This window comes from Marmota marmota, unplaced genomic scaffold (assembly GCF_001458135.2).
Source record: "Marmota marmota marmota unplaced genomic scaffold, marMar, whole genome shotgun sequence".
NCBI classification, from domain to species: domain Eukaryota; kingdom Metazoa; phylum Chordata; class Mammalia; order Rodentia; family Sciuridae; genus Marmota; species Marmota marmota.
In genome coordinates, this window is record NW_025999960.1 from 3,821,271 (window position 1) to 3,830,171 (window position 8,901).

An 8,901-nucleotide genomic window follows, 5' to 3' on the forward strand; every position below is an offset into this window, starting at 1 on the left:
CTTTACCTGGACTGAGACAACAAACTGTAATGTACAACAAATTGTAACTCGGTATCTTTGCAAACGGTGTCATTGCTGGTATAATTTTTCCAAGGGCTTCTTGCATGGAGCCATCAATTGGCTTGGTATTGTGGCATTTTGTATCCTCCCTTTCTGTTTGTAGCAGGTTATTTATGGTGTTTCTGTAAAAACCACTATGGTCGTTATTTAAATTAAACAAAAGGGGGAAATGTTAGAGTCTGTAAATAAGTCAAAATAACACCTGGCATTTTGTCAGGGGAATGTTAAAGTTCGTAAACAAGTCTGGATGGTGCCTGGCAAAATGCCAGAGGGAGTGGTTTGAGAAGTAACAAAAGCGAGCCATTAAGTGTAGAGATTCCTGATTGGTTGACTGATGTATCTAGTTTATGCTAATTAGATAAGCTGTGTGGAATGTATAAATACTGCTCCTGTCCTACAATAAACGGCTCCTACGCCTGCTGTATCAACGTACACAAGTTATTCGTCACCCCCCCGGTTATTTTGCTGCAGCCGGACTGCGGCACATTCCAATTCTTATTACACATATAGAGCACATTTTTTCATATCTCTGGTTGTATGTTGACACCAATTTGTGTCTTCATACATGTACTTTGGATAATGATGTCATCACATTCCACCATCCTTGCTGACCTCCTGCTAGAGGAGTTCCTCTATTCCTCCCATGCTCCCCCTCCCTACCCCGCTGTGACTCCATTTTTATGACTCCCATGTAAACTTGTTATATAAGCTGTTTTTAAGATGTTGAAAAATAAATTGTTTTTCTGTGCTTCATATGCCCACAAAAGTACTTGAACCCAGGATGTAGACCCACACATGTGCTCGAACCCAGGATGTGGTTGTCTGTTTCTATTCTGCTAACTCCTTTCTCAGCCCTTCTATCCTGGGTGCTTGCAACTTGCAGATTCCATAGGATGTGGTTTTCTTCCTTAAATACTCTGGCCACAGACAGTTTGGGGCTGTTCTCCCAGAGGGTCACTTGGACCCTGTGGGGAACAGTCTCTGGCCACATAATAAAGACTCTCTAATTTGTTTCAAATTCAGACTTAGAGTGTTTTCTGAGCGGTGGCCCCATAATGCCATGTGAGCCCTGACTATGCAGATGGGGTGGGGGGAGTTTTAATTCACTTGTTAATTTGGGAGATTTCTTAGTGTAAGCAAAAATAACCAAAACATTTTCTGCACCATAATAAAAGTGAAGCCAGATTTAAAGATAGGTAGTTAGTGTAGTTAGGTAAATCGGGTCTAATATCAAGTAAGATAAATAAAATGGAGGCCATTATGGAGAATGGAATCCAGGAAACCAGAGCAGCACTTGGGTAAATTGAAATGTTAATGTCCCCAAGGCCTAGAGCCCATCCTAAGGAACTGTTAATGAACAGCTCCCAGCAAGCAGGGAAGTGCTAATCAAACCACCCCAGGTCCTTCCTGCCTAGATTACTCCTCGAGTGCACCTGTCTCCCACCTTTTGTCTCCCAGCTGCATTCTATCCCTCCAGGATAGAGGGAAACAAAGGACAGGAATGTGGGAAGACTAGAAGAAGACCTTATCTATAAAAAAGGGAAGACCTTGCCCTTCCACGGATTCTGCCTTTCAAGTCCCCTTCTTCCTCCAGGGAGAAGTCTTTTCTGCTGTCCTTGAATAAAGCCTTCCACTTTCCATTCTACACTTGCCTCGGGTGCTTCTCTGGTGTTATACTAAAAGCACAAATAACTGGGATGGGAGCAGACTTCACGGGTCAGCAGTGCATTTTTTCTTTTTTTTTTCTTTTTTTTTGGTACCAGGGATTGAACTCAGGGGCACTAACCACTGATCCACATCCCCAACCCTATTTTCTATTTTATTTAGAGAAAGGGTCTCACTGAGTTGCCTAGCACCTCTCCATTGCTGAGGCTGGCTTTGAACTCAAGATCCTCCTGCCTCAGCCTCCTGGGATTCCAGGCGTGGGCACTGAGGTCAGCAGTAGCACCTTTTATTCAGCAGTGGAGACAGGCATCGAAGAGCTCGCTTTCTGGATAGAAAATGGCCCTGGGTTTCAGAAGAGATCTGAATTTTTATTCCACTACACTGAGAGATCATTTAATCTCTTTAATAGAAAGTGTCAGTTTGGGCATCAGGAAACAGGTTGTGAGAATTTGAAACATGTTTTCCCTGGGCAAGGATGAAGGATCCAGAGTTTAGCATTCGGTACTTATCTCTTTCCCTCCAGAGTCTATCCTACTGTCACTGGAAAGGACTTATTGGGAAAGGATCAATGATTGCCCTTTTCCCAGGGACTACCATTTTAGGATTGATGGATATCTCCTTCTCAGGGATTGCCTGTTTCCCCACCATCCCTCAGGTTAGAGAGAGAGAGTAAGGCCAAGGAGTGGGAGGGAGAAAGGGAGAAGACAAAAAAAAAAAAATTGTCTACTTTAAAAATAGGGCTGTATTCAAAGCAAGGAGTGAACCACTGTAACAACACCCCGGCCACATGAGTTATAATGATAACAGTTGTCTAGATTACTTTTCAGGGACTTGAAGGCCACTTTTGCTGAAAACAGTGAGTCTTCACTTGGGCCTACAGATGTCCCATGTTGACAAAAGTGGGCTAGAAAGACTTGGCAGCTGTCTTCTTATTATGTCTGTCTCCTCTGTGGCCTTAACCTCTGGGCTAGAACACCTGCCAGCCACCATGACCAGGAACACCAGACCATACAAGGAGCAAAAAGAGGTGGCACCAGAGTTCCTGGAAGATCTCTCCCTATTCCCAGAAAGTATGTGAATATTCCTCCCCTTCATTAGTCTATCTCTCCCTGTCTTCATTCCTATCCGCTATAATTCCCCGTGTTGTCAAAAGCTCAGTCCATGTCCTGGATGCTAATCTAATAATGAACATGCATTTTTTTTTTTTTTTTTTGGTACTGGGGATTGAACTCAGGGGCATTAGACCACCAAGCCACATCCCTAGCCCTCTTGTCATTATTTTTAAAATGAAGTTGCAAATATTTTAGCACCCTCCTCTTCATCCCCCCTGTATTGGGGATTGAACTCTGGGTACTCTACAAGGGAGGTACATCTCCATTTTAATTTTTAACTTTCACTTTGAGAGAGATTCTACTAAGTTGCTAAGGCTGGCCTGCTAGGAGTGATCCTCCTGCCTCAGCTTCCCAAGTAGCTGGATTACAAGCATGTGTTACCATCTGGAATATTGTAGACTTTTTAATATTAATGTAATATAGTAAGTGTACATAAATATGCACTATTAGAAAAAGTTCAGCCAGGCGAGGTGGCACACACCTGTAATCCCAGCTGCTTGGGAGGCTGAGGCAGGAGGATTGTAAATTCAAAGCCAGCCTCAGCAATTTAGCAAGGCCATGAGCAATTTAGCAAGGCCATGAGCAATTTAGCAAGACTCTGTCACAAAGTAAAAATAAAAATGGCTGGTGATATGACTCAGTGGTTAAATGCTTCTGGGTTTAAGCTTCAATACCAAAAGTAAAGAAAAAGTAGAGTCCTCAAAGATGAGTAAGAATTGTGTCCTGAGCATGAAACATTTGAGAACTGCTGCTAAAACAGCTTTCTTTCCATTAATGGTGAGCACTTCTGGTCTACCATAATGGTGGATTTCTTGTTGAGTTTCTTCCATTCCATGTAAAGAGGTTAGATTCTTCCATCACATTATTTGACTTTTTCCTCTGCCTTTAAGTATTTGCATCGTAGTCATTTACCTCTAGTTTTGTGTTAATTCAAAAGTGTTAAATAATTGCATAGCGTTGTCATTGGAGGTGGTCTGAAGAGGTCCAGGAGAGGGGGAACTGAACTCAGAATGACAGTGTCCTTGACAAATACTATTAAATTTCTAGATGTGTCAGACATTGGAAACAGAGGTTTATTTAGAAAAAAGGAGTACACAATCAGGGGAGAATGTGGCTATCTCTAAGATGCATCTTGGGGGTCTTGGGCTTTTTTGGGGGTGGGGGTGAGGGTGGGTACTGGGTATTGACCCAGGCACTCTATCATGAGCTACATTTCCAGCTCTTTTGTTTTTTTTTATTTAGAGGCAAGGCCTCCCTAACTTGCCCAATCTGGCCTTGAACTCATGATCCTCCTGCCTTAGCCTCCCAAGTTGCTGGGAATACAGGTCTGCACACCTGGTTCCATGCACTCTTCTTTTAAAGGAAACTTGGTTGAGGGTTGGGTATGGGAAGGCATGTGGCAGATGATATCAGTCTTCAATAGACTATGGTGGTCTGGTACCTGTCCAAGCCCAAAGAATGGACTGAGAGATACAAAATACAGCAAAAACAAGGCTTTAGTTTAATGATGGTCTTGCAAGGTCGGATGCCTAGTGATCAGGGACCGAAGGATTGGGCACAACCGGTGTTTTATCCCCTAGTGTATAAGGTCCCTCCTTCAGTTACTCATTGGTTGAGTATTATGGGGGGTACAGTTTTTGGAATGCCACCTAGGTTTTACTGCCTCCCATTGGATTATTTAAAGAAATATTCCTTTAGTTGTCCTCACCTCCCTTTACTTCCCTTTGTGCTCTTGTAATGCGACTGTCACCTTGGATCGAGTAACTTTTGGCACACACACCATTTGTTCCTGTTGGTCAGGTGGAGCCCCTTGAGTCTCACCTCCTGTGTCAAGGGGCTGGCAATTTATCTGCATTTAACTTTTAGTCTGCTCTCCCCGCCAGCTGCCTTTCTTGTATTCCCCCATCACTTTACATTTAAAGCTAAATACTGTATTCTGAAAATGGATCTTCTATTTCTCACAGCTCTCAGAATCTTTAGGCTGAGGTCTTCACTAGTTATTTGATGATGAGATAACATTGGAAAAACACTTATTGGTTTTGTATGTCCTTTTGCTCAATCTGTTTTAAACATACATATATTTGTGGGCTATGTAACAGGGCACAGGGCAGTTTTCATAGGTGAGTGAATTTCCAATATTAAGATTGTGAGTGAAGATTTGCTGATTTCCCAGAAATTTGGGAGAGACCATTCCGGGAGACAGCTCTGCCTTGGGAAGCATCTTAGCTTTGGGAGTGAAAGTGTGAGAAGCTTTAGCCTAAGGTTTTTATTTTACTAAAATATTTATTTTTTTTTAGTTGCAGTTGAACACAATACATTTATTCCAAACATTTAGTTTTATGTGGTGCTGAGGATTGAACCCAGGGCCCTGGGCATGCTAGGCGAGCGCTCTACCTCTGAGCCACAACCCCAGCCCCAGCCCAAGGTTTTTAGATTGTAGTCTCTTTGTCCTGTAGCCTGCTTCCTTTCTATCTGTCTTTTTATTTCTTCTATTCTACCTCAGAGTGATAGAATATATTTATTATTAGGAAGTGTTAATGAACCAGGTTTTTTTTTTTTTTTTTTTTTTTTTTTTTTTTATGGTACTGGGGATTGAACTCAGGGCATCTTCTATGTATGTGCTCTACCATGAGTATTTTAGTCAGGCTTTTTTTTTTTTCTTCTGTGACTAAAAGATCCTGATCAGAACACAATTGTAGAGGAGGAAAAATTTATTTGTGGGCTCATGGTTTCAGAAGTCTCAAACCATAGACTGCACGCTCCATTCCTAGGGGCTCCAGGTGAGGCTGAACATCATGATGGAAGAGTGTGGTGAAGGGAAGCAGCTCACATGATGATTAGAAAGCAGAGAGAAAGAGAAAGAGATAGACATACAGAGAGAGAGAGAGAGAGAGAGAGAGAGAGAGAGAGAGAGAAATTTCACTCACCAGATACAAAATATATACCCCAAAGCCACACACACTCCCAATGCCCTCTTCCTCCAGCTGTATCCCACCAACCTTCAGTTACCACTAAATTAATCCCTATCAGGGGATTAATTCACTGAGTGGATTAAGATTCTCACAACCCAATCATTTCTCCTCTGAACTTTCTTGCTTTGTCTCACACATGAGCTTTTGAGGGACACCTCACATCCAAACCATAATAATGAGCTATACCCCTCTGCTAACTCTTAAAATTGTGAGTGAGCCAGGTTTGGTGACTCAACCTGTAATCCTAATTATTCAGGAGGCTGAGGCAGAAGGATCATATGTTCATGGCCAGCCTTAGCAACTTAGCTGAGACTCTGTCTCAAAATAAAAATAAAAAAGGCTGGGGGGTGTAGCTCAGTGGTTGAGCGTGCGTGGGTTAAATCCCCATACCACAAAATAAATAAGGAAACAAATAAATACAGTACCAGTCCCCCCACCCCTTTAAAAAAAACAAACAACTTTTTCCAAACACACACTGAAGGACCCCAAGGCCCCAGGCCCAACATTAGGAAATCTAACCCCTGTGCCCTGAAGCTGCAAGATGTTCCCTTATACAACCCCCATGTCAAAACCCCCACCAGCTGCACGTAGCACTTCAAGTCTTGCACAATGCTACCACAAGATGTTCCATATAGATAACCCCGGAAGGGCCAAACTTGAGCAAACAGGGTGAAAACAGGAACTAAAAGGACAGGATGCAATTTTGTGGTGTTTCCGAGAACTAAAGTGGAAAAAACAAGTTTACCCCCCGGGTGACCTATAGGCTGGATTCAGAAGAACCAATAGAATAACCGTTACTGAGCTAAGCTAAAAACTAACCCCCTGCTCCCTAAAAAAGATCTGTGCCCTAGAGCCCGGTGTGCCAGTTCACCTAAGCTCCGGCTGAGGTGTTGCTGAGCACCTGCAGGCGCCTGTGTACGAATAAACAACCTCCTGCTTCTTGCAGCCAGTGTCTCGTGTGGTTCATTCCGGGTTTGAGATCTGTGGTTCTTTCATTTGGAGGTTCCACCGAGATCCAGGATCCCGGTTCCAACCCAGATCCCTATCCGGAGGACACCCGACACCACTGGGAGGTAAGCCGGCCAGCTCGAGCTCTCTGATTTGTTGGTCTAATGTTCAGTGTCTTGCGCAGCGTCTGTAAGACTATGCATAGTCATCCAGTATTTTGAGGCAGCTTGAGAAGGAGTTGACGAACTCAGACTTCTCCCCTGCCACCCTGGGAGACGTCCCAGGGATCAGAGGGGTCCGTTTCTTCGGGGCCCCCAGTGTTTCCGAGGAATACACTGTCTTTGTAGGCAACGGAGAAACGCGCACTTCTCCCAGGCCATCTGATACTTTCGGTTTCCACCGAAGCCGCGCAGCGCTTTTCCTGTTCGGTCTCGTCGTTGTGTCTGTGTGTTTGTCTCTTTACTTTCTCTCCACAACTAACATGGGGCACTCACTGACCACCCCTTTGAGCCTCACTCTAGATCATTAGCAAGATATTCAAGATCGGGCAAACAACCTGTCCATGACAATCAAGAAGAAGAAATGGAAGACACTCTGCACCTCAGAATGGCCAACCTTCAACACTGGCTGGCCAGCAGAAGGGACTTTTAACATTAATCTTATCTTACAGGTGAAATCCCAAATCTTTACCCACAGTCCTCATGGACACCCCGACCAGATACCCTATATTATCACCTGGGAAGATCTAACCTCCAATCCACCCCCTTGGGTGGTTCCTTTCTCTCTACCCAAGCCCCTTGAACCTTCTGCTCCCCTCATCCCAGTTCCCCCTCCCCCTTCTCAAACCTCTCAACTTTACCCCGTTCTTAACAAATCTGAGACCTTAATTAAATCAGGGGCAACGCCAAAGAAGGTTCTGCCGCCAGAAGACTCAACACTGATTGACCTGCTGACTGACGAGCCTCCTCCTTACCAGCCCCAACCCTTACAAGCCCCTGAACCCGATCAACAATCCTCAGAGGAGGAAAACAACCAGGAGGGCCCAACCGCCAGTGCTCCCCCGGATCCATCTCCCATGGTGGGACGACTCCGGGGACGTCGAGACCACACCACCTCGGGGGACACCTCTAAAGTCCTCCCCCTACGACAAACAGGGGGCCCCAACGGCCAATATCAGTACTGGCCTTTCTCTGCCTCTGACCTCTATAACTGGAAAACCCATAACCCTTCCTTTACTAAGGACCCTATAGCTCTAACTTCTTTGATTGAATCTATTCTAGTAACTCACCAGCCAACATGGGATGATTGCCAGCAGCTCTTACAGATACTCCTCACTTCAGAGGAGAAACAAAAGGTTCTCTTGGAAGCTCGCAAAAATGTGCCAGGGGACGACGGGCGCCCCACCCAACTCCCAAATTTGATTAACGAAGCTTTTCCTTTAACCCGGCCAAACTGGGACTATGCGACTGAAGCAGGTAGGAACCACCTACGTCTCTATCGCCAGTTACTCATAGCGGGTCTCCATGGAGCAGGGCGACGGCCCACCAATTTGGCTCAGGTAAGACAGACTATCCAGGGGTCAGAGGAAACTCCAACAGCCTTCTTAGAGAGATTGAAAAGAGGCTTATCGGAGGTTTACTCCCTTTGATCCTGATAGTGAGGACCAGAAAGGAAACATTTCTATGGCTTTTATTTGGCAGTCCGCCCCAGACATCAGGACTAAATTGCAAAGATTAGATAACCTACAGGATTTTTCTCTAGCAGATTTACTGAAGGAAGCTGAAAAGATATTTAACAAAAGAGAAACTCCAGAAGAACGAGAAGATAGGATTAGAAAGATGCAAGAAGAACGAGACCTTAAACTTAGGGAAGAATCAGATAAGAGAGAGAGAGAAAAAGACCGGAGGCGTAACAGGGAACTGAGTAAGATATTGGCCACTGTAGTTCAGGCAGGACAGCAGGGAGACAAGATAAACAGGGACAGGGAACGGAGCAAACCCCGTGTAGACCGAGACCAATGTGCCTACTGCAAGGAAAGAGGACACTGGGTAAAAGACTGCCCAAAGAGACCCCCCAACCCCAGAAGAAGTACAAATCGGACCTCCCAATTGCTAGCCTTAGATGAAGACTAGGGGAGTCAGGGC